Raw genomic sequence first — 27031 nt, 5'->3', positions numbered from 1 at the left:
CTTTCTTTCCTATCAGCTTTCTGCCCAGAATTTGATGATGATTGGAAGCGAGTTCTATGTTCACAGCAATTTATCCTTCTACATTACCTGTTTCTAGGTGATAAATGTGTCATTTTCAAATGTGTGGCATTTGTTCCGTTAATTATATGCATTAGGAATTATTTCAACAGGAAAGTAATTTTCACCACACACATGCTAAAGCAGAAATCTTCCTAGGACCCCAAACTCCTGCACATGAAATCTTATAGACATTTCCTACTAAACAAAACCTTAAAAGGAACATTTTCTGGGAAAAATAATGAAAACACTGAAAAAACAGTAAATATCAGCACACCCCCCCCCAAAAAAAGTGCCTAGAAATAAGAAAAAGAAAGCATCCCTCTTCCAAATCTGAAAGAATCACCTAAAAATACCTAGAAAAGTCTTCATTCTTACCCTTCCATGACTTACAGCCTAGGCTATGACTTTTTTTAAATTTATTTCAGCCTCATTCTATAGGGCTGTATATTAATTATAATACAAGCATATCAATTCTGGACTGCCTTCTATCTGCATTATTTTGCCAATTACAGACAATTACCACGATTTCTGGTTTTATTGTATTTCTTCTTTCATTTCAAATTTTTATAAGGCTTTATCCTCTTTACACCATTTTGCTACAAAGAATAAAAACCCAAAGTGCTCATTAGCTTATTATGACAGTAACTGACTAACTCCAACAAAAAAGCCACCTTTCAAATTTTACTTTTATTTTTGGACTTAGTTAAAATACTTCTAAAATATGCATGCCTTGACTGTGAGAAGATGTAATTGTGATATTAAATTTTATTGAAATTTCTCAGGTCCTGATTTGTGTACAGGCTTGTGCTCTGCGTTCCCACGAAGCAGTAAAACGTTTAAAATACTGTCTGTGCAAATGCAAAATTTATGAATTCACACATCTCTGGTTGATTTATGTGAAATAATAATGCACTATTTAATGCTTAAACATGGCTAGAAGCAATGCTAGGCTATCAAGATGTACAATGGAATAATAGATTTATAAGACGGATAACCTTCTTGCCTAGAGAAGCTTGTTTAAAGGTGTTGTACAGATATATTAAACTATATGTAATTTTATACTAACTTAATGCTGTAGGCCTCTACTGCAAGCAATAAAAGATTACAACCGTGGCATTTGCAATAATAAAATGATCTGGCTATTCAACATAAGGTATGTATCTGAGAAGTAACAAGACATGAGGAACCTGTTTAAAACTTTTGTCCCTTCTCATTCATTGCTCTTTACAAAATATTTTTTTTCCCTTTAATGTGGCCAACATAACTCCATGCCCCAGCGGTTGTCTATCATCCTGTAACTGAGAAGATTTCCACGAGGGGAGTAATTGGATGTTTCTAGGAGGCCTCCAGGCACATTTAATTATCACCTGATTTGCTTAGAAAACAAACTAAAAACTTATTAGGACGAGATCTAAGAGAAAATTATAATTGGCAGTTTTCTGGTAGTCTCTATGCTCTTTTTATTACACTGTACATGTTTTTTTCTCTCTCTCTTTTTTTTTTTAATCAGGAAAGGAAATAATTTTTCTCATCTGAGTTTTTGGTTTTTTGATCATTGTAAGGTAAGCCCTGAGATGCATTAAGTCAAGTATCATGTTCACATGAGTTAAAAGATATATGAGAATTTTAGGATTTTTAGTTATTATTTCCATCATAGAACGTTTCGAATTTTGTAGTGATTTGGTCTCAGAGTTTAACACCCTTACACAGAGTGGGCTGAATTAATGACAAAATCTCTAAAATAGAGATCTAAACAAGGTAATAAACACATTTCAAAGATCTCCATTTGTATTGCAATTTTGACTAAATTCCACAGATACTTTCATTCAAATGCTGTTAAACAGGAATTCAACAAAGTGATTTTAATAACCAATGAATTGCCAAAAAAATAACCAACGAGTTATCTTAAAAGAAAATTATTTTCTTTCAACAACTATAGAATTTTAATAGAATCTCCTTTGAAAGAACATTTTGACAAATCAGAACATTAATGCAATTCAGTTTACATTGATTAACAGAGTCACAAACCAAAAATGCCAGAACAGGATGAATGGCCAGTTATAGAGAAATAAAGATTAGTCAGGTTGTGTTGCACAAGGTCCAGTTGAAATCAAATTAAAATTTGATGACATTTTCAGAAGAATCATGAACATTTTTTTCTTTTAGTTTCCAAAACTTAACTGTATATCTGTGGCTGCATTGCCTACCTAAGATGAAGTTTTTAGAGCCTGACAGTGGGATCAGTTATGCTGATTTTAAAAGTCAGCTATACTTGTCAGGAAATAGCCTGATCGCACACTAACCATCAAATGTTCAACTCCCTTTCTGTGCATAGAGCGGTGCAAAATTTCATCAGCCATTGTTCGTGGTATTTCAGCAACTTTTATCCCCTGCTTACACACACAGTGGAAATACATATAATTAAGAAATATCTTGGTGCTGAAATATCATCTTATGTAGGACACTGACTGTTGAATGATTTTCAGCATTTTTAACATTGCCCTTAAGACATGTATAATATCTAAACAGCCAGAAATCCAGTAACCTTGTTGAAACTTGTCAAAATATGTGGTCAGTCTGAGTTTTGGAGGTGTAGTTTGTGTCCATTGTAGCCCATATTCCTGCAAGCTACATCTGCCTACAGTTTCCTAAAGTGTTATCAACTCATACAATGTGCAAACAGATAACCTGAGGTCCCTTCATAACAGAAAGACAGGAGAAGAGAAACTATGACACTATTCAACCTTGATATCTAAATGGATTCGTATGTATTCTACCATTAAAAACACGAATAGAAATACAAAAGGTATGACATAACTAGAAAATATATTTAATTTGCTAAAAGTCATTGTTTATTTGAATATTTTGAATTGGGAGATGGGGAACTCCTTTCAAGAATCTGTTCAAATGGCATAAATATAAATATAAATATAAATATAAATATAAATATAAATATAAAATAAATATAAACATAAGCAGCAGAACCTCCCCTTTCCCTTCCCACTTATATTATTTTCTATCTTCCTTCCCAGCTCTTTTGTCATAGCACTTGTCTAATACCTGAATTATTATGGATTCATTTGTTCATCCATTTGTTGTGTGACTCTCTCAACTTAAGTGTAACTCTGTGAACTCAGGATGTATTTTGTTCACCAGCACCTAGAACCACACCTGGCACCTGTATTTACTAAATAAATATTTACTAAAGAAATATTCATTGAATGAGCATTTTCCCTAATTCTTCAGCCCCAAGGCTAAAGTCATTGAATTCTTCTGGGTTTTAGGCTCCCCCCAGTTTTATGAATGAGGGAATTGGGCTAAGTAATCTCTCAGATATTTCAGATTAAAATACTTCAGTTTCAGGGGCACCTGGGTGGCTCAGTTGCTTAAGCATCCAACTTCAGCTCAGGTTGTGATCTCACAGCTCAGGTCATGATCTCACAGTTCATGAGTTCAAGCCCCACATCAGGCTCTATTCTGACAGGGAGCCTGGAGCCTGCTTCAGATTCTGTGTCTCCCTCTCTCTCTGCCCCTCCCATGCTTGTGCTCTCTCTCTCAGAAATAAATAAACATTAAATATACATATATGTGTGTGTGTGTGTGTATATATATATATATATATATTTGTTAAATGCTTCAATTTGATTTAAATGCTTTAATTTGACCCTATAGACCACCCTTTCTAAATTACAATATGTTTTGGGTCACCTGGGTAGCTCAGTCAGTTAAGTCTCCGACTCTTGGTTTTGGCTCACGTCATGACCTCACGGTTCACGGGCTCGAGCCCCACGCCAGGTTCTATGCTGACAGCATGGAGACTGCTTGGGATCCTCTCTCTCTCCCTCTCTCTCTACCCCTCCTCTGCTCATGCTCACTCTCTCTCTCAAATTAAATAAACTTAATAAAATAATATAAATAAATAAATTATGGTATGTTTCCATGAATTTGCTTAGATGAATATTACTTCCCTACATCACTGGTTATGGATAATTTTCAGATCACAGTGGCAAAAGATGGCCTATTTTTTCCATTTTTAACAATTCATATTTGTGTTCAGTGACTAAAATATAAAAAAGAAAAGAAAAGAAGAGAAAAGAAAGGAAAAGAAAGGAAAGGAAAGGAAAAGAAAAAAGAAAAGAAAAGAAAAAAGAAAAGAAAAAAATGGAGTGATTGTACCAGTTGTCAATTTATTACTTTTCCGGTCCAAGTTCACCCTTCATTACTCTGCCTTGTGACTCTGAAGATGGGCCCTCCAAACATTTCTTCGTCTACTGGTCTTCATGCTAAGCTTTGTCAGTAGAGGGTGACAGAGGGATGCTGGGGGAGAAAAGAGTCTCTTCCTCCGTTCACAGTATGCTCTCCTCTCTTCTGCCCCTGCAGTGTAGGCCAGCACCTGGGGGCACCCAGGGGCACTCAGTTACCTGGCAAGTTTCAGCAGCACACCTCAGCAGCCTCCTAGCAAATTTGGCTGGTTCCCCAGTCAGGATCCCAGATAGTCTGGAAGATGTCTAGTGGACAACTTCCCAGAATGTTCCCCTTGTGCTCTGGCTGATTCCCAGTGAGTGTCACTGGGATCACAGCGGCGGCTTTCTCGCTTGCCAGTCTGAAGCACCAAAAAGAGCTTCTCCACCTGCCCAGTGGGCTGTGGCACGCCTTCTCCAAATATGTCCCTTTCTTGTGGACCCTGCCTTAGCCATAGAGTCAGTAACTACTCTATCTTCCTTGAGTCCTCTTTACCTCTTAGTAGCTAATCCCTAGTTACCAATTAACAATTGTTTATAGTAAACTTTACCTGCTTGAGTTACTGTGTGTTGTGTTTTTGTTTTTTGGTTTTGTCTTCTGGCTGAACCCTGAATGACATAGAGACTTTTTTATTTTATATTTTATACATATTTTTTAAGTTTATTTATTTATTTTGAGAGAGACAGCATGAGTGGGGGAGGGGCAGAGAGCAGGGGAGAGAGAGAATCCCAAGCAGGCTTCGCACTGTAGCACAGAGCCCGACACAGGGCTCGAACTCATGAAACCATGAGATCGTGACCTAAACCAAAACCAAGAGTCAGAGGCTTAATCGACTGAGCCACCCAGGTGTCCCTAGAGACTTTTTAAAAAAGGACTCACTTTATAAAAATTAAAAGCATATATGATATTACTTCAAGTTACAGTAATATCTATATCTCAATTTTGTAAAGTTTTGAGAGTTCTTGTAATGTTGAGATTTTTTCCTTTTTAAAATGCCAACATAAAAAAAAAACAGAAAGTCTAAACTCTAAAAAATAGGGTTTCTTAGTTTCTAGTTTTATACAAGGGGATTGTTTTAAAAAGAAGGACGAATTTATTTTTTATAAGCAAGTGAGGGAAGCTGAATTTAATAAATACACAAGTCCCTGGAGTCTAATTTGCTTTATAACAGAGGATAAAAATTGATTCATAAAATGCCCTCATGTAGATTATTACATACTCCCTGCACAAAGTTGCACATATGTATAACCCATCAGAGACATACACACTCAGTGATAGTAGCTTAAGCAGTATTAGGTATGGGTGCCTTCTAGTTAGAATATGGTATTTCATAAACCACATGAATCTTACGGAATATTATATGGTTTAATGCAAAACATCAATACATCTTCATAGGCCTGTGATTTTTTCTATTCTTAAAAGAGCTCTTTAAATTGTACAACACATATACTCTTACGAAACCCCCTCTAAGTTTCCAGGGTTAAATGTGATCTTCAGTACGTGTCAACTTTTTTCTTCTACTTTACCAGAAGAGATAATGCCATCGGACAAAAAAACATATGCACACTGCTATATTCCTCCAAAGCTGTGCACATATGACCTTCATTCTTTGTGAGGAAAATATTAAAGTTGGGATTGGAAACAAGGGCCCTACTTTAAACATCAGCAATAACTTCTAAGTATATAGCATTTTATTTCAAATTTTAGTAGATGTTACTCTTTCACGACTACCTAGTAAAGACTGTGAAAGTGCTATCCCTGTGGAAGAAGGGACAGAGGGGAATAATGGGGTGTCATTCCCACAGTTAACCACATGGCACGTTGAGGGCAGGCTGGATGGAAGAATACGAGAGGGCTATATTACAAAAGAGCAAGCTCTACCTGAGTGTATGTGGAAGTTGATGTTACTCTGGCCTGCCAAACAGGCCAGTGAGTTCATCCAGTATGTCTTCACCACGGGTGGCAGTTCCACTTAACCCCTCCTTCTAGGACATTCCTGCTATTTCAGTCACCTGGTCCCCGCCTCTCATTTTACAGGCAAAAAAACCCTAATATCTGTATAGGTTAAGTTCTAGGTGACATAGCTAATTGATGGGCTGAGATTTAATGCACTGAGAAATGCAACTCCTCCAATCAAAATCAGTACAGTGATACTGTGGCAGGAACTGCTAGTTGCTTCCCAAACCCAGCTTCCCCTGTCTTAACCCAGAATCCCATTTTCGACAGGCACATTCCTGCCCAGACTCCCTTGCTCCTGAGCGGGACCATGAGACCGTTTGGCCTATGTAAACGAAGTTTCTACTATGTAAATGGAAAAATTTCATGTGAATGCCAAGAAATACTATTAGAGGCATAAGCATAGCCTTTTCTAGGATCTTGCTATTTCTGGCTGGTTCCAACCTAAACAGTTGCAACTCGTGTAGCCATCTTGGACCCTGAAGTGAGGTACTAAAGACGGCTGAGCAACAAGATGGAAGGAACGTGGGTCTTTGACACAGTGGAGCCACAATACCAGCCTTAGACAGCTTACCTCAGGACTTCTACATGAGAAAGAAATGATCTTGTGTAAGCCACTATTAGGCACGTGTACTCAATCCTAATCCTAACTGGCTCGGAAAATTTCAGGTCCACGAATTTTCTACCAGCTATTCTGAGATAGAATAGCAAATCGTCACACCCCAGTCACAGGCCCAATGAGAGTCTAAGACCTTGTTACCAACGCGTGACTCACTGACCACGAGCAATGGCCGCAACCAATCAAAACCCCAAATCTCAGGGCTCTCCCTACCAAACCTGATTCTGCATATAATCAGGATTCCTGAATGATGATTCCTGAAATGTGCACATGGAAGTTTTGAGAAGCAGCGCTCTAAGATCACACCACTGCTGTCATACTCACCCAGGGCAGTTGATAGGAGCCTCGTGGGTGTAGGCAATTTTACTGCAGGACCTTTCTGCTGAGACCAACCAACAGCGTGGTCTCCGGCAAGTTCCTCACATTTAGGTATTATAGTGGCGACAGGTATCAGCTGAGGCTCTACATTTTAAATTTAATAATCATCAAAAAGCAATTGTGAATCTGATTTTTCCCTCATCTCAGGAAATCCTGGGAACAAGACAGCCCTATGCTCAGTTTTAACGTAAGAACATGTTAGTCCCTTGGGCGCCTGGGTGGCGCAGTCGGTTAAGCGTCCGACTTCAGCCAGGTCACAATCTCGCAGTCCGTGAGTTCCAGCCCCGCGTCAGGCTCTGGGCTGATGGCTCAGAGCCTGGAGCCTGTTTCCAATTCTATGTCTCCCTCTCTCTCTGCCCCTCCCCCGTTCATGCTCTGTCTCTCTCTGTCCCCCCAAAAAAAATAAATAAATAAACGTTGAAAAAAAAAATTAAAAAAAAAAAAGAACACGTTAGTCCCTTTTTTAGTTTTGTTTTTTTTTTTTTAATTTTTGCCATTGTGTAATAGTCCTTTGCAAAAATGGATTCAGTAGATCCAGAAGCACATTTCTCAATCACAGTCTGCAGTTTTTCCATCCACCGTGGTTAATTTGTTCAGGATGGAGGCAATACAAGGGCTTAGTGTGTTTTGCAGAGATCAAACAAACTTGCCCATGGTCATACCTCAAGTCAGAGGGAGAAGCCGAACTACCATAAGTACCAGAAGCAAAATTCATCCTCTCTGACAGAAGAAAAAAAAATCATCTTACAATTCTTATCCTCCCTGAGAAGATTCTTTAAAAAAAAATTTTTATAGAATGAGAGCTCAAATTTGTATCATGTCCATATTGAGTGAGTAACTATGACTGTAAAACATAGGGTACTTCCTGAAGTGTTATTTAAAAGATATCTTAGCTTCCTTAATTATTAATAAATGATAATTATGATCCAAAGCATAATTTTGCATAAGGACAGGCACTAATAACTTTAATAAACTAAAAAACAGCTACCTAAACAACTGAATATGTTCTTATACATCCTTACCTTTGTACTGATAGTCGTGAGGGTTATTGTTAGCTGATTGGTCAGTCTAGTGTTTTTTAATAACATTTCAAACAGTGGTGGTTAATGACACAAGAGAAGTCAAGTAAGACAGACCAAGGTTATAATTCGAGATTCTCAAATTAGAATAACACATATTTGTTTCTTACATGTTGATTGGTAGATTTATTTGATATAATTAATGTACAATAAACATCACAAATTTGAAGAGTGTAATTTATACGTCAATTTAATACTATAATTTAATACTTTAATCCTTGTACACGCACCGTATCAAGGCAGTGAACACGACCACCACCCCCAGAGTTTCCTGGTGGCCCACTGCATTGCCTATAGAGAGGCACCCGTTGAACTGCTTTCTGTCAGTAGACTGTTTGGAATTTTCTACAATGTTATATAACACACGGAATCATCCCGTGTGTACTACTTTTATCAACCTATCTTCTCCCACTTAACATAACGATTCTGATATTTATCCATACTGTTGCTGCTGAGTAGTATTTCATTATAAGGATATGCCATGAATTGGTTAGCCATTTACCTGGAGATGAATACGTGTGTTGTTTCCAGTTTTTACCTGTTCCAAATAAAGTTGCTCCAAATATTCATGTGAAAGTCCTTGTGCAGAGATCTTTACTTCTCTCAGTGGAATATCTGAAACTTATTGTAAGTGAATGTTTAAACTTGCAGGAAACTGCCAAACTGTTTTCCCACTTCCAATCCCACGAGCAGTATACCAGGATACCAGTATACCGTATACTTACCAACTCTGTTGTCAGTCTTTTTGATTAGAGGCATTCCAGTAGGAAGGCAGTAGTTTCTCATTGTGGGTTTCCATGTACACTTCCCTAATGATTAAAGACATCGAGCATCTTTCTATATGCTTATTTGCCATCCGTATATCTTTTTGGTGAACGATTTTGTTCAAATCTTTTGCCCATTTGTAATTGAGTCATGTGTTGTGTTATTATATTTTGAGAGTTCTTTCCATATTCTGGATATAAATGTTTTAATTTGTTTTCTTTTTAGAGAATACATTTTCCCAATCTATGGCTTGATTTTGCTTTATTTTCATAGTGTCTTTCAAATAAATGAATTTCTTTTTTTTTGTTAACATTTATTTATTATTGAGAGACAGAGAGACACAGAGCGTGAGCAGGAGAGGGGTAGAGACAGGGGGGAGACACAGAATCCGAAGTAGGCTCCAGGCTCAGAGCTTTCAGCACAGAGCCTGACGCATGGCTCGAACTCACAAACTGCGAGATCATGACCTGGGTCGAAGTCAGTCGCCTAACCAACTGAGCCACCCAGGTGCCCCAAAATAAATGAATTTCTTAATTTCAGTAAAGACCAGTATATTTTTTCTTCTTTTTTTTTTTTTTTTTTTTTTTGGAGGGGGGGATTATATTGTTGATTCTGTGTTTAAGAAATCATTGCTTAACCCAAGATCACAAAGATTCTAAATTTGCTTCCAGTCATTTTATAGGTTTTATATGTGGGTCTATGGACCATTTTCAGTTAATTTTTGTATGTCGCAGCGTATGGGTCAAGTTTCACTACTTTGGGTAGAACTAATTGTTCCTGTGCCATTTTTTTTTTTTTTTTTGGAATGACGATTCTCTTTCCATTGAATTGTCCTTGTTGAAAATCATTTGGTTATGTATGTTTGAGCTTATTTCTGGTTTCTTTATTCTTTTCCCTTGATTTATTTCTCTATCTTTGTGCCAATGCCACATTGTTTGACTCATGTAATGAGTAATACAACAACAAAACAACCATCTAAAAACAGATACTGTAAATCCTCCAAGTTCGTCCTCTCTTTTCTTAGTTACTTGTGACTACTCTAGGCCATTTTTGTTTCTACATAAATTTAAAAGTCAGTTTGTTTAATTCTATCAAAATCCTTGCTGGGATTTTCATTGAGATTTAATTGAAACTATAGATCAATTTAAAGTGTCATCTTAAGAATATTGAATTTTCCTAACCAAGAAAAGGATGTTTAACTTTCCCAAACCTTTTACGTTTTTAAAGTTTATATCAACAATGTGTGATGGCTTTTTATGTACATCTTACACATTTGTTGTGAAATTTGCTCTATATATTTCATTTCTGATGCTTTTTAAAATGGTATTATTTTCATCTCAACTTCGATTTGCTCACTGCTAGTATATGAAAATAAAGCTGATTTTTAATTTTTTTTTATTTCCAAGTTAATTAACATACACTGTAGTCTTGGGCTCAGGAGTAGAACCCAGTGATTCGTCCCTTCCGTATGACACTCAGTGCTAAAGCTGAATGTTGATTATTGGCTTGTATCCTACCACACTGTTAACCTCACTTTTGTTTCTAGAAAATTTTCTGTAGATTCTGGAGGATGTTCCACATAGACAGTCCTGTTATCTGTGAATACTAATAGCATTTACTTACTTCTGTTCCAACTCTGATGTCTTTTATTTTGCCTCGCCTTACAGCAGTGCTGCAATTCCAGCACTATGCTGAATAAAAGTACTAAAAGGCTATTTTTATCTTCGTCTTTTGGACTTTCATCATTAAGGATGATGTTAACTGTAGGGCTTTTTCTTTCATTCCTTCCTTCATTCATTCATTCATTCCAGTTTTCATTTGAATTCCACTTAGTTAGCATACAGTGTGTTATTAGTTGTGGGTGTGCAATATAGTGATTCCACACTTCCATACACCAACACACGCTCATCACAGCAAATGCCCTCCTTAATCTCCACTACCTGTTTCACTCATTCCCCACACCCACCTTCCCTCTGGCAATTATCCATTTGTTGTCTAAAGTTAAGAGTCTATTTCTCTTTTTCCCTTGGAGCATTTGTTTTGTTTCCTGAATTCCATATATGACTGAAATCGTATTCTATTTGTCTTTCTCTGACTTATTTTACCTGGCATTTTCCTCTCTAGCTCCATTCGTGTCTTTGCAAACGGCAAAATTCCATTCTTTTTTATGGCTGAATAATATTCCATTGTGTTTAACTACCACACCTTCTTTATCCATTCACCAATTAATGGACACAGGCTGCTTTTATAGCTTGGCCATTGTAAATAATGAACCCTATGAACATAGGGGTGCATATATCCCTTTGAATTAGTGTTGTTGTATTCTTTGGGGAAATACCCAGTAGTGCCATTGCTGGATCATAAGGTAGTTCTATTTTTAACTTTTTGAAGAACATTCATACTGTTTTCCACAGTAGCTACACCAGTTTGCATTTGCACCAACAGTGCACAAGAATTCCTTTTTCTTCACATCCTCGCCAACACTTGTTGTTTCTTTTGTTGTTGATTTTAGCCATTCTGACAGATATGAGGTGGTATCTCATTGTACTTTTGATCTGCATTTCTCTGATGATAAATGATGAACATCTGTTCATGTGACTGACAGTCATCTATATGTCTTTTCTGGAAAAATGTTTGTGCCTCTCTTCTGCCCATTTTTGAATTGGATTATTTGGTTTTGGATGTTGAGTTGTATCAGTTCTTTAAATCTGTTGGATACTCTCCCTTTATTGGATATGTCATTTGCAAATATCTTCTCCCATTCCATAGGTTGCCTTCTAGTCTTCTTATTGTTTCCTTTGCTGTGCAGAAACGTTCTTTTTGATCATGTGCCAATAGTTTATTTTTTCTTTTATTTCCCTTGCCTGAAAAGGCATATCGAGAAAGAAGTTGCTATGGCCAATGTCAAAGAAGTTGCTGCCTGTGTTCTCTTTTAGGATTTTTATGGTTTCAGGTCTCATATTTAGGTCTTTAATCCATTTTGAATTTATTTTTGTGTCTGGTGTACGAAAGTGGTCCAGTTTCATTCTTTTGCATGTGGCTGTCCTATTTTCCTAATACGATTTGTTCAGAGACTATCTTTTTCCCATTGGATATTCTTTCCTGCTTTGTTGAAGATTAATTGACCATATAATTTACTTCTGGATTTTCTATTCTATTCCACTGATCTATGTGTTAACTGGAGGTTTTTAACAGATTTTTTTTTATCAGATTGAAGAATTTCCCTTTTATTCATAGTTTGCTGAGAAATGTTATCAGGAATAAATATTTAATTTGGGCAATGGCTTTTCCAGCATCTACCCAGATGATCATGTTCTTTTGTTTTGTTTTGGTATGTGAATATGATGAATTACATCAATTGATTTTCAATTGTCAAACCAATCTTGAATTCCCAGAAATGACTCCACTTGGTCATGTCATATTATCATTTTTTAAATACTAATGGATTCTATAAGAAATTTTTTTTATTATTTTTTCATCTGTGTTTATGAAGATTAATGGTCTATACTTTTTTTCTTCTAATATCTTTTTCTGGCTTTGATATTTGGTTAACACTGCTCTCATAGAATGAATTTTTGAGTGTTTTATCCTGTTCAATTTTCTGGAAGTGTTTGTGTAGACTTGGTATTAGTTCTTCTTCAAAAATTTGGAAAATACTCTAGTGAAGTTAACTCAACCTGAAGCTTTGTGAAAAGATTTTATTTTTATTTTTTTAATGTTGATTTATTTTTGACGGAGAGACAGAGCATGAGCGGGGGAGGGGCAGAGAGAGAGGGAGACACAGAATCTGAAGCAGGCTCCAGGCTCCGAGCTGTCAGCACAGAGCCCCATGCAGGTGTTGAACTCACAAACCATAAGCTCATGACCTGAGCTGAAGTCGGACGCTCAACCGACTGAACCACCCAGGGGCCCCGGAAAGATTTTATTTTTTCTAAAGTTTATTTTATTTTATTTTATTTTATTTTATTTTATTTATTTTATTTTATTTTCACAGAGAAATAGATAGAACATGAGCAGCAGAGGGGCAGAGGGATAGAGAGAGGGGGAGAGAGAGAGGAAGACAGAGAGAATCCCAATCAGACTCCACACTCCATGCTGATCTCTCAACCATGAGATCATGACCTGAGCCAAAAGAAAGCATTGGACACTTAACTGACTGAGCCATTCAGTTGTCCCAGATTGGTAGAAAGATTTTAAACTACTAAGTCAATTTCTTTTATAGATATAACGCTATTCTAGTTCTCTATTCTGGAGTGACTTTTGGTGGTTTACAGTTTTTACAAAATTTGTCAATTTACTCTAAACTGCCAAATTTTTGGCAAAAAGTTGTTCATAATATTAGTTCTTTTTAAAAACAGGTAGAATCTATACCTGTCAGTTGTATAATTCCTAATATTGATAATTGGTGTTATCTCTTTTTTTTAATCAATCATTTTTTTTAAACCTACTCAGAGAAACAGTTTTTGGTCTTATTAATTTGTTCTTTGGGGTTTTTATTTTATTTTATTGATTTCTGTCCCTATATTTATTACTTCCTTACATCTGCAAATACTGGTTTTAGTTTGTACTTCTTTTAGTCTCTGAAAACAGAAGCAGAGGTCAAGGATTTTGACTTTTCTTTTTTTTTTTATTTTTTTTATGTTTATTTATTTTTGAGAGAGAAGGAGGGAAACAGAGCATGATTAGGGGAGGAGCACAAAGAGAAGGGAACACAGAATCCGAAGCAGGTTCTAGGCTCTGAACTTTCAGCACAGAGCTGGACGTAGGGCTCAAACCCACAAACCATGAGATCACGACCCAAGCTGAAGCCAGACGCTTAACAGACTGAGCCATTCAGATGCCCCTAAGATTTTGACTTTTTTTATTTTTAATGGGCGTTTATGGCTATATTTTTTTTCCCTCAGAACTACTTTAGCTATGTCACACAAAATTTAATATATGGTATTTTTATTTTCATCCTAATTTTACTTTTGATTTTTTTTCTTTGACCCATGGAATATGTAGAATTATATTATTTAGTTTTCAAATTTTGGTAATTTTCTAAAATTCTTTGGTTATTGATTTCCAATTTAATTCTATTCTCATAAAACATACTTTATAAGGGTTGGATTCTTTTAAACTTAATGAAACTTGTTTTACAGTCTAAAATATGGTCTGTGTCGATCAATGTGCTAAGTACATTGTATATCTTGCACTTGTTGGGTGTAGTGTTTTATAAATGTAAGATCAAATTGGTTGATATTACTGTTCACATATTCTATGCCCTATGAATTTTTCTTCTAATTGTTTCTCCATCTCTATAATTATTGAGAAGGGGTGTTAAAATCTCTGAATCTAATTGTGGATTTTCTATTTCTTCTTGCTCTTCTGTAAGTTTTTCCTTCATTTTCTTTATTTACTCTGTTATGCAGTGCATAAATATTTTGGATTGTTATGCATTCTGAAATCTACTTTGTATGAGATTAATATAGCTAATTCATCCTTCTGATTAGTGCTACCTTGATATATCTTTTCCATTCTTTTCCCTTTATTTATTTCTTATAAACAACGTATAGTTGGGTCTTGCCCTTTTTTAAAATACCAATTGCCAATCTCATCTTTTATTTTATTTTTTTAATTTTTATTTATTTTGAAAGAGACAGAGTAAGTGGGGGAGGGGCAGAGAGGGAGAGAGACAGAATCCCAAGCAGGCTCCACACTGTCAGCGCAGAGCCCCACACGGGGCTGGAGCCCACAAACCTCGAGATCACGACCTGAGTGAAGTCAAGAGATGGGCGCTTACCCGACTGAACACCTAGGCCCTTGGCACCCCACCAATCACATCTTTTAATATGGTGTTTAGACCACTTATATTTATTGTGATCATTTATATTCTTGAGTTTAAATCTATCATCTTGTTATTTGTTTTCTATTTGTTTCATCTGTTCTTTGTTCTCTTTTTTCTGGCTTTTTTGGGGATTGATTGCCTTTTTAATGGTTTCCATTTTATCCCTTTTGTTAGTTTATTAATTATAAATCTTATTTTATTTTTTTAGTGGTTGACTCAGGATTTATAGTATACATCTTTAACTTATTCGTCCACTTTTGAGTAATATTATAATCCTTCAGGTACAATGTAAGGATCTTACAGTGGTTTGTTTCTGTTGCAGCCCCCTCCCAGCCCTTGTGCTATTTTTATCAAAATTTTACTTTACATGTTGTAAACCTTCTGATACACTATCATTTTGGCTTTAAACAGTCAAATACCTTTAAAATAAACAAAAAAAAGGAAGAAGTATTTTGGATATGTCTGTGTATTTTGATCTAGTGTCATATTCCTTCTCCTGAACGACTAACATTCTCAGATGTGGGTCTATTGCTGATGAATTCTTTTAGCTTTATAATATCTGAAAAAAGAAAATATTTCATCTTATTTTTGGAATAATATTTTCCTTAGATAGAGAGCTCTGAAATAATCATTTATTTCAGTAGCTTCAATATGTTGCTATACTGTCTTCTGGCTTGCATTGTTTCTTAGAAGAAACACACCGTCCTCACCTTTATCCTCTGTCCATCTATGGGGTTTTTTTCTCTGCTTGCTTTTAAGGTTTGTTTTCTGTTTGTTTGTTTTGTCTTTTTCTTTTCTTTTCTTTTTTTAAAAAATATTTTCCAGTGTTTAATTTATAGCAACAGAACTCTATGCCCAAACTGGACACAACGGAGCTGCTCAACAGAAATGGCCCCAGGTGACCCGCCTGAAAGCACCTTAAGTACACAGAAATCTTACTACTCAGAGGACCGCAGTGAAAATATTCATCCAAGCAGTTTGAATCTTATGGTCCCCCAAATAAAAGGGATTTGCACACAATCCCCACCCCCGAAATTCCTAAATTTATTTTCCTTTCTTTCTCTCCCCTCAGAGAGAGTTCCCCAAAATTTAATGGGCTGCATAGCAAAGACAACTCACTGAACAGGAAACTGATGATCAAGGCAGAGTGGAGGCTGGGAGGTCTGAGAGAGGAGGAGTGGGAGGGAAGGAGGACTGGGTAGGTCCCAGATTAACTGGAAGACGGAAGTGTTTGGTCTATGGGCAGGTAGAAAAGGAGTTCAGGTGCAGAAGGCCCTGGTGATCACATAAAGTGGTGATGGCTGGACTCTTTCAGAGCAGGGGTGGGGGGTGGGGGATGGGGGGGATGTTGAGCTGGCAGAATTAGCAGGTCTCTAGCTTCCATGCAGGTTCATCCTTTTTTTTCTTCTTTATATGACACTACTAACACCATTCAGGAAGGATCCTCTAAGAACCCATCAGTTCCCCCAGACACTTCTCATAAGCCACCTGGGGCATATGTCCATTCCAGCGAAGCACTAGGGTGAGAATCCTGACTGTGCTTTCCTAGCAGTAACTGCTATAGGGGCACAGTGGGGAGTCACAGAATGCATACATATCTGTCTCTGGTCCAGCCATTCAGAACCAAGGCTAAGCAGCCTGTTTTTCCACTGGCACATGGGATTTTCTTGCAGTGCCCACCCCTGGGGCAGCAGAATGCCCTTGCCTTGGAAATGTGGTGAAGACAGAAAGAACAGCAGGGGCTGGTTTCCTGGGGCCAGACTGGGTCCCAACTTCCCAATCAACCCATCCACCCAACAGCTTTGGGGAAGGTTAGTACCAGCAGGATAGACCTGCATGGAAATCAGAGACCTGCTAATTCTACCAGCTTGGCATCCCCTCCTGGGACAGTCCAGCCACCAGTATTTTATGCCATGAGTGGTTTTAAAGCAATTTTAAAGCAATTTTCTTCCTAATTCTTGTGCTCTAAGTTTCATGATCTTGGCGGTCTGGGTTTATGGTTTGTCATATTTGAACATTTTCAGGTATTATTTCTTCAATTTTTTTCTTCTCTTTTCCTTCCTTTTGCAATTTCAATTAGACATATATTAGGCTGCTTGAAGTTGCCTTAACAGTATACTTTTACTCTGTTTAAAAAAAATGTTTTCTCAGTCTTTGTTCTCTCTGTGTTTGATTTTGGGTAGTTTCTATTGCTATGTTTTCAAGTTCACTAATCATTTCATTTGCAATGTGTACATGTACCCTACTGTCTGTCCCATCTAGTGTATTTTTAATGTCAGACATTGTAGTCTTCATTTCTAGAAGTTTGATTTTAGTCTTTCTCATGTATTTATGTCCCTGTTTAACAGGACACATCTTTTTTTTAACTTTTTTTTTTAAGTAGGCTTCATACCCAGCACAGAGACCAATGTGGGGCTTGAATTCATGACCCTCACATCAAGACCTGAGATCAAGAGTCAGGTGCTTAACCTACTGAGCCACCCAGCACCCCTCTCTAACTTCTTGAGCATGTGAAGTGTGTTACAGCTTTGAATGTCCATGTCTACTAATTCTATCATCTGTGTGATTTCTTTTTCTATTTCTACTGATTGATTTTTCTTCTCATTATGAGTCACATTTTACTACTTGTTGGCATGCCTGCTAACCGACTGAATACCATTATTGTAAATGTTACTTTGTCGAGTGTTGGATATTTTATATTCCTTTAAATAACCTTGAGCTTTATTTGCAATGTGATTAGGTTACTTGTAAGCACTCTGATCCTTCTGAGGCACACTTTTAAGCTTTGTAAGACGAGACGGAAGCAGCATTTAGTCTAGGACTAACTTTTCCTACGAAAGAGGTAATGCCCTTCCAAGCACCCTATTTGATGTCCCATCTACTATACTTTTTGTTTTGTTTTGTTTTTGTGGCTTTTGTTGTTGTTGTTGTTTTCTCACCACTCTGGCTGGTGGGAACAGGTACTATCACTGAACCTGTATAAGTGCCGGAGATTGTTGCCTGTAATCTTTTCAGGTGGTTCTTTCACTGGCCTCAAAGAGGTTCTCCACCTGGATATAGCAGTTGTCCTCTCAAGAGGAAACCTGTGAAGATGTCTGTATCTCTTTCTCCTGGCAACTGTCATCAGCCTGGTATATCTTCTCTGCTACCTGTTATTGCTTCTCCTTCCTCCCAACTTTGACCTTTCAAGGGATACAGGGCCAAGTCTGACCCCTGGGCCTGCTGCCTAACTGTGTTGTGACCTAAACACTCTCCCCAAGTAATACACCAGGGCAATTGTAGGACTTACTTTCTTTTTTTTCCCCCTTCTCTCAGGGATCGCTGTTCTGATTGGCCTTATGTCCAATGTTTTAGATTTTTCTTTCATATATTTTGTCTTTTTTTTTTTCTCTTGCAAGATTTTTCTTTAGCAAGATTTTTTTTTAGGTGAAAGGTCCCTGTTACTCCAAATTCATCAGAAGTAAATATCTGCTTTTAATGTCCCTCTGATATAAAGAGTAAATAGAGTTAGGTTTGAACCTAACCTCTACCACTGAATAGCTATTATTTAATCTCTCTAAGCTTCATTTCCCAATCTCCGTGAAAGCATGTCTAAGATTTAAATAAATAACATACATAAAGTACTTATCATGGTGCCCAACAATAAATGCTAGAAATTAGTATTTCTAAAACTGGAAGACTCTTTCAAGGCCTCAGAAACAAAGTTCAATATCAAACAATAAATTAATGAAAATTATTTAGGATGTTTATGAACACAATCTTTTTTTTTTAGTATATGTCTTATAAATTTATCTATTACTTCTTGTTGTGACCAAAAATCTTGTGATTCAGAAAGAATGATTTTTTTGCATTGTTCTAGGTCCAGAACTTGTGGGATTTCATCAGCTATATGGAGAACAGATGTTTTAATGCTTGCTTGCCTGAGTTTTCTCACTCTTTCCTCTTTGGAAATGGTAATTACAATAATATATTAGAAATCCAGCATTATTTTTTAGACTGCTACTGGAAAGAAAGTCTATCCCCAACCCTAGACATCTATTTTCCATTCTAATTAAAATTCCCATCAGCTCTAACAGCGGCTTGCTTATGCTCTAGCTACCAACCACTTGAGGGCAAAGTTCACTTTATCAAATCTTGACGAATAGTTACAGCAAATGGAAAACACTCAGAATTCATATTTAGTAGTTTCAAAAATAATAAATTCTTCTGTCCTCGGAAGCTTTCATTTATCCAAACTAACCTGCCAGAATATTTGTCATCTTTTAAGAAATTAATTATGGTGCTGTCTCTTTACATTTGAAAATATGCCAAGTCCTTTGTGATGAAGAAGTTTTTATTTTTGATTTAGGGAGTAATCCGTAACTCTGAGAAAGAGGAAGAATCGCTGTGCTGCTGGCAGCTAACAGCTAATTTAGAGCCTGAAAGTATTTTGGAAGAAAATCTCTTTACAGAAAAAAAAAAAAAAAATGCCATCAAGATATTGACAACCAAAGCAACAAACTATTGGGGCTAGAATACCTTTGTGTCTTAGTAGATAATAGAGTACTTGGGGAAATCTGTTCAAGATGTCATTCAATTGCAGAGTTCATGTTTTGAGTTTTTTAAATGCCGGTCGATGTAGAGATGTGGATGACAGTGGTTGATGATGGTGATGATGACGATGCCTTCTTTTTTCTCTATGTGGAAACATTTGTGTGTTATTAAAACAATGGTTTGTACTCTTCCTATCAAATGCAACAACACAAGGCTCTTTGTCAATGTATCCCTTTGTAAGCAATTTATCTGTAACTTTAGTCAAATCTTCTTAAATTTCTCAGCAGTTCACCTTCTGGAAACTTGTCATGGTTATGAAATTTAACTCAAAAGATCATTGTTGATCATTATTAATCTGTTAGAAGAATTATGATAAAATAGAGACTGAGGTATAATTATAACAGTGTCAGGGAAGGAGAATTTTTGGTAGAAGGTGAATCCTAAAGTAAAGTTTAAAGCCTTACATTTAACTTTATCATAATTTAAGTAATTTAAAGATTTAGATAATTCAGAAAAAAAATTTGTTGGTGGTGTCATTACTTAAAAACAATTTTATAAAATATCTCATACAATAAAATAAAAGAGAAGCTTAAGACTATTGTGACCCTGGAAAAGATTGATCAGTATGTTGTCTATTTCTATATTTTTCTAAGATGAACATAAAATTCAAATAATTAACTCAATTGGATCAATTATAAAGATAATATTAATATATTAAGTTGTATGAATTTTGTGTAAGAAGGTAAGTATTTCCTATAAAATTTAGTGATACTGGTCACTATTTTTCCACTTGTATAATGTACAATGTTTTCAAGTAAAACTTAAAAATAAAGATACTCATAATTAGAAAAACATTAAAGAAGATCTTATATTAAGAGAATATAATTTACTGGGCAATCTTAAAGATTATGCAAACTAAATGTGTTGTTCTAAAAATTGTAAGACAAGGCTGCAATTTTTGTTATCAAAGATTAAATTAATAGTACTGTTTTCATTTGCTGAGGTTGTGTTTCATTTTAAGATACAAACCCCTTCTAATCAGAACCAGTCTAACACATATACATATAAATAAATTCATATTCTTTCCTTCACTGAGTCACTGGGCAAGAGTCTTTGGGCAATAAAAAGAAACATACATGTCAATTAATATATAAAAATACAGTAAGTCTGTTGTAAAAATATAATTGGCCTTTTATAAAGTTTAGTAAAATTTTATAAAAATTTAGTAAATTTTATAATTAACTAAAATGGGCATATGTTAATAAATTATCAAATTATGTATATGTGTATATAATTTTTAACCAAAAGGCTTATAAGATTCCATTATTATTATGCACAAGTTTTGCTATGCATGTGTTAGCAGGAAGAAATATATTTTGATAATTAAATAAGCAGTCAAGTAATGAATTTTAGATATTTATCCTCTTCTGTGATATATATATTTATTATAAATTATATTAAGAATATATATGGGTTTATATACATAACATATATGTAATAGAATATTACTCACCTATGAAGAAGGATGAGATCTTGCCATTTGCAACATGAATGGAACTACAGGGTGTTATGTTAAGTGAAAAAAGCCAGACAGAGAAAGATAAATACCATATGATTTCATTTATATGCAGAATCCAAAAAACAAAACAAATAAACAAACAAAAAGCAGAAGCAGATCCATAAATACAGAGAACCAACTGATGGTTGCCAGAGCAGGGGGATGGGTAAAATGGGTGAAGGAGAGTGGGAGAGACAGGCTTTTGGTAATGGAATGACTATGCCACAGAGATAAAAGGGACAGTAGAGGGAATACAGCCAATGGTATTTTAATAGTATAATAGTATTATAATAGTGTTGTATGGAAGCAGATCGCAGCTAACTGGTGATAAGCACAGCATAATGTATGGATTTGTTGACTCACTATGTCATACACCTGAAATTAATATAACATTATGTGTCAATTATATTTCAATTAAAAACAAATTTTAAAAACATCTTGATCACATTCTAACTTCAATTTAGAGTATGAATTCTTAACAGATGTTGTAGGAAAATTGGTGAGAAACAGGCAACAACACAAAGATTATGGGTGCCTGGACCTGGGCACAGAAAAAGACTCAATGCGCTAGCACAGAACTGCCAAGACTTCTCTCATACAGCTGCTCTCCCAGACACCCACTGTACTTCTTCCTTAAAAGTCACATCTGGGTTTGAGGAGCCCACAGAGAAAGGCCAGCTCACTCCAATTCAGTGGTTACTCTGTTTTATGCTGAATTAGTGGTCATGTTGCTGATGAATTCTCACGGCAGGCAACTCAATATGAATTTCAGGTGACCATAAAATAAGGCTACAACTTGGAGGCCAGTGGGCTGAGGTTGGATGACAGAGGAGTTCTGATTCACTAACACTATGTTCTTCAGAAACTCTAAACTGGCATGCCTCCAGGTGAGGGGCCCAGTTTTTAGCATCCATAGCTTTTCTCATCCTCTCTTGTCTCCCTCTAAGATAGTTTACATATCCACATGGGCTGCTCAGTCCTGAAGACATTGGTGCTTGGGACTCCTGCAGAAAAAACATGGCTCTAATGATTCTACCGCCATTTCATCCCTTTAGCAGGCTATCACATGGCTGTCACATTGGCCACTCTACTCTTTGGATTTCATAGCTTCTAGATTCAATCACAGCATTACACTTGAGACTGAAAGAAAGAAAGAAAGAAAGAAAGAAAGAAAACGAAAAAGGTTAACAGATAGAACCTGCTGGAGGTGAACACAACTAACATCATTAAAAATATAAAGAAGGCCTAAATAAGATACAACGTTTCTGCACAGAAAGCTCATTTAAAAAAAAAAAAATCTATTAAGGTATAATTTAAGTATTGTAAAATTCACTCATGTTAAGTTTATATTTCAATAGTTTTTAGTAAATTTACAGATTTTGTTCACCATAACCCAAGTTCATTTTTAGGCTTAATACAATTAAATATATTAAAAGTCCCCACAGGAATTTTTTTGTTGTGGGGGGGGGGGGTGGGAGTGGGGAGAAGTAGGATAGAGGCTTGAGAAAATGATTTTAAGTCTCATTTGGGAGAACGATGTGCAAAAGTGGGCAAAAACATTTTGGAAAAGAAAAGTTTCCTAAAACAAATATCCTGAAAAGAGTATCCTAGAAAATTAACAAATGCATTATAAAAGCTGTAATAATCAAGTAACGTGGTACTGGTTTAAAGATGATCAGTATAGTCATGAAAGGAATTGCAAGATGTATAACAATTTTTAATTAATAAATGTAACTTGAAAAATGTAACTGAAAATTGTACCAGTAAAGGAAATTTTACTTAATAAAATAGTGTTTGTGTGTTTGATTGATTGGGAGATAATTGTTTCCCTTCTCAACTTGTATCTTTGATTTACATGTATTCCCAGTGATTTAAAGAGTTAAAAATGAAATCATATAAGGATTTTTTAAAGCATGAAAGCTATAAAAGTAATAGACTTGATAATTTGAACATTAAAAACTTCTAGATACTAAAAAAGCACAGGGAAGCAAAATTAAGTAACATAAAGTAGTAGAAAAAGTCTTTATAATAAATAGGATATATGTCTATAAGCCTAATATAGAGAAAACTATAACAAGTCAACAAGAGAAATACAGACCCCAAGAGAAAAATGGGTGTCAAAGTTTGGATTTCCCAGAAAGCAACAGGGAGACAAAGTTTAGTGTTTCCCTCTCCCCCCCCCCCCGCCACCAACCCCTGTAATTCCATAGATGCTTATTTGGACATAGATTTTGTCCTTGTAATCAGTATCTATGGAAGTGGGAGGGGGGCGAAGAGTTAGAAGCAGGATGAGGAAGGAGAAATGGACCTTTGATATAAGCCTGACAGCTAACCCCACATTGGGAGAGAGTTGGGGGGAAAGGCTAGGGCTCTACAGCTAGAATGGTCATTCAGAATTGTCCCAAGTGGGCCAAGGTGTCCATTCCTTTATACCTCCACACCTATCATTCAGTGAATGTGGGCCAACCTAGGAAAGGGTATGGTCTTGGGGTAGGCAGCCTCTGCAGCTGGAGAAATCCCTGAGGGGGCTGTTAGCTGAGGGGTCCACTGACAGATCTCAGCTCCTGGAGCTACAATTCTTTGCTTGACCTGGGTACTTGTGCAGCACATCTCCATGGCGACGACGGTGGGTAAATGATATGGCCAGACAGATAATCATACAAAAAAAAAAAAAAAAAGAAAAGAAAAAAGAAAGAACAAGAAACCTGTGAAACAACATTTATTATTTTTCATTTTTTTATTTTTTATTTTTGTGTGAAACAACATTTAAATTCACCAATCAAAATCATGGTGATATATACCTTGCCTATCAAATTATCGATCATTTGCCATATTAATTAGCAAGCACTCGTGATTATTATTTGCCAGGTGCTATATTTTAGAGCTTTAAATCCGTTTTCTCATATAATTCTCCCAACACTACGCAATGGGTTATTATTTTAATCCCAATTTTACAGATGAGGAAAATGATGCACAGAAAGGTTAATAACTTGCTAAAGACTGTGTTACTGAGGGGCAGAACTGAGATCAGTGCTCTTCACCAATATCCTAATTGTCTCCCTAAAGTAATAGTTGGTAATCATCGCAGGGGCAGCAGGACTGGCTGTGGCTAGTCTACTGCTGGCAAAAGTGCACACCGGCGCAAACTTTCCGAACAAGTTGGTAATATCGCCTTGAAAATGTTCATACCCATTTATGGCAGCATTAATTATAAGAATGAAAACAGTTTAAGCAGTCTTTATAAAAATAAACAAATATGGTTTATCCACATGATAAAATCATAAAAAAAATGCAACTCTTGAAAATAATGTCTTAAAAATATTTGAGATTGGGCAAATGCGTAACATATAATGCTTCATTTTTTTGAAAAAAAAAAAGGCAGAAGGGCACCTGGGTAGTTCAGTCGGTTAAGCATCCTACTCTTGGTTTCGGCTCAGGTCATGATCTCATGGTTTGTGGGTTTGAGCCCTGTGTCAGGCTCTGTGCTGGTCGTATGAAGTCTGCTTGAGACTCTCTCTCTCTCTCTCCCTCTCTCCCCATCCCTCCCCGACTTGTGCTTTTTTCTTTGATCTTTGTCTCTCTCAAAAATAAATAAATAAACTTAAAAAAAATAAAGATAAAAATTTTAAAAAGCAGGCAATAAGTTACTATATACAGTCTGGTCCTAAATGTGTACATATGTGCATATGCATACACACACGTGCACACACATGTATTTATAAGAAAATATGCTAAAAGTTTGCAGACAAGTCTCAACAGTAAAATTACAAGTCACTTTGACTTGTTTTTGTACTTTCCCAATTTCTACAGTAAGCTTATATTGCCTTCAGAATAAGAAAAAAATCCTTTATTTTAGCTTATAAGTAACTCTTGTGATAAAATAGCAGGAATACTCACAGAAAAAAATTCAGAATATAATCTTTTTTTATTACTCAATGTTTATTTATTTATTTATTTATTTTGAGAGAGAGAGAGGGAGAGAGAGCATGAGCAGGGGAGGGGGAGAGAGAGAGGGAGACACAGAATCTGAAGCAGGCTCCAGGCTCTGAGCTGTCAACACAGAGCCAGATGCAGGGGCTCAAACCAGTGAACCTCAATATCATGACTTGAGCCAAAATCGGTCGCTCTACTGACTGAGCCACTCCAGTGCCCCCCAGAATAGATTCCAAATAGTCTTACAAGTCCTCAGCTACACTTAAGTAGATGAAAACCAAAGCAAGTCTTGACGGACCCATGTTAATCAGTAGACATCTTAACTCTGTCATTTTGAATAGCAGGAAACATGGGCCTCCTTTTGATGAATCTCCTCCAACAAGTCATCTCAAGGAGTCTCTTCGGGCTGACCATCTGCTTGGTGACAGGTTCCATGAAACTAATGGCTGGCTTACTGATATTATCTTAGTGAGGTACCACAAATATCTTGCCCTTTGACCTCTGCTTCTCAACGATACAGAGTACTGGGTTATCCGGGTAGAGATAATATTATTTAGAATTAGAACAAAACTGAGATTTTTTTTTATCTGACAGGATTGAGGTAAACCTAGAAACACCAATATCAACTACTCATTAGATTGCCTTTGACAAGTTTAAAATAATAGTTCAATTTAGGGTCCTCAGGGATAGTTAAAGTCAGAAATGTTAGAACACCAGATGAATCTCAAATATTCATTACGGCAATGACATCTAATATCGCTTAATGTGTGCACTGATACACTGTATGGATGACACCCTCTACCTGCAAACAGCCTACCAGACGCATGTCCAAGGGCACTGTGTTTCGTGTTTCCATTCTCTCTTCTTCACTTATCTTCTAGAGCAAAAGGAATGCTTCAAGCTTTCAAAGGAGCTGGACAGTGGCTGTAGCAGACAGTACGAGCTGCCTCATCAGCTATTGCAAAAGTCTGCAGGCTATGGGGAGCCCACCCTGACTCAGTGGAGAACTGGGCCATGGAGTCCTGGTAATTGCTTCCCATGTTGATTTCTCAGTGTTGCACACAAAGAGGGTCAAACTGCACATTCGTGTCAATGAGCTCTACACTGTGGGTCATAAGGATCTTGGAAACTATTCAGAATCCCAGCAACTGTTTCAATGAAGTTGTAAGGATATGTCATGGCAGACATATTTATTACTGTTTGATAAACTGTATCCAGGGATGACTTCTACTTTTGAGCTGTTTTCCCCCCCCCTCTGGCATGAACTACTACATTTTCCCAAGACCAAACATCAAAATTGTCCTCTTGTCAATAATAAAAATCACCTGGTTCTAGTCACTGAATTTCATGCTGATGGATTTCAAACATCACCCTGTCTCAAGTAGCACTTTCTTTGCCTTCTTTAAACTAGAAACCAATGATGCGTATCACCCTTCATAAACTAAACTGATTTTCAAGTTGTGTGGAACATTTGGTCAGGTTCAATGCCTTGATCCAAGGGAGCCCCCCTTCTCAGGTATTTCTGAGATACACTTGAATGCAGTATCCTAGATAGAATCTTTACCAAGATTATTAAAAATGTCAATCTTGGGGCGTCTAGGTGGCTCGGTCAGTTGTGTGTCTGACTCTTGATTTCAGCTCAGGTCATGGTCCCAAGGTCATGAGATTGAGCCCACCTTGGGCTCAGCGCTGGGTGTGAAGCCTGCTTAAGACTCTCTCTCTCTCTCTCTCTCTCTCTCTCTCTCTCTCTCTCTCCCCTCCCCCTCTCCCCCCTCACTCTCTTCCTCTCTCTTAAAAAAAAAAGTCAATATTGATTAAATCAAGGGGCACCATTGAAAGGTTTCATAGTAAATTTTATATATCACAAAATCCTACAACGCGCTCTGAAGAAAACAATTTCAGTGTTAACCCAATAATTCTGCAGTGTAAGCAGCAAAAAAAAATCATGTCTAGACTTGCTCCTGTGTTCCTAGAAGAGGCCTCAGAGCTCCTTCCTGGTAGAGCTACTCTGAAAAAGATGAAGAGTCTGTCCTTGCCAATAAATAGCTCCGGGGAAGCTCTAATTCCAGGAATTACATTAC

This window comes from Acinonyx jubatus, chromosome B2, assembly GCF_027475565.1.
Source record: "Acinonyx jubatus isolate Ajub_Pintada_27869175 chromosome B2, VMU_Ajub_asm_v1.0, whole genome shotgun sequence".
NCBI lineage: Eukaryota > Metazoa > Chordata > Mammalia > Carnivora > Felidae > Acinonyx > Acinonyx jubatus.
This window is presented reverse-complemented; position numbering follows the sequence as displayed.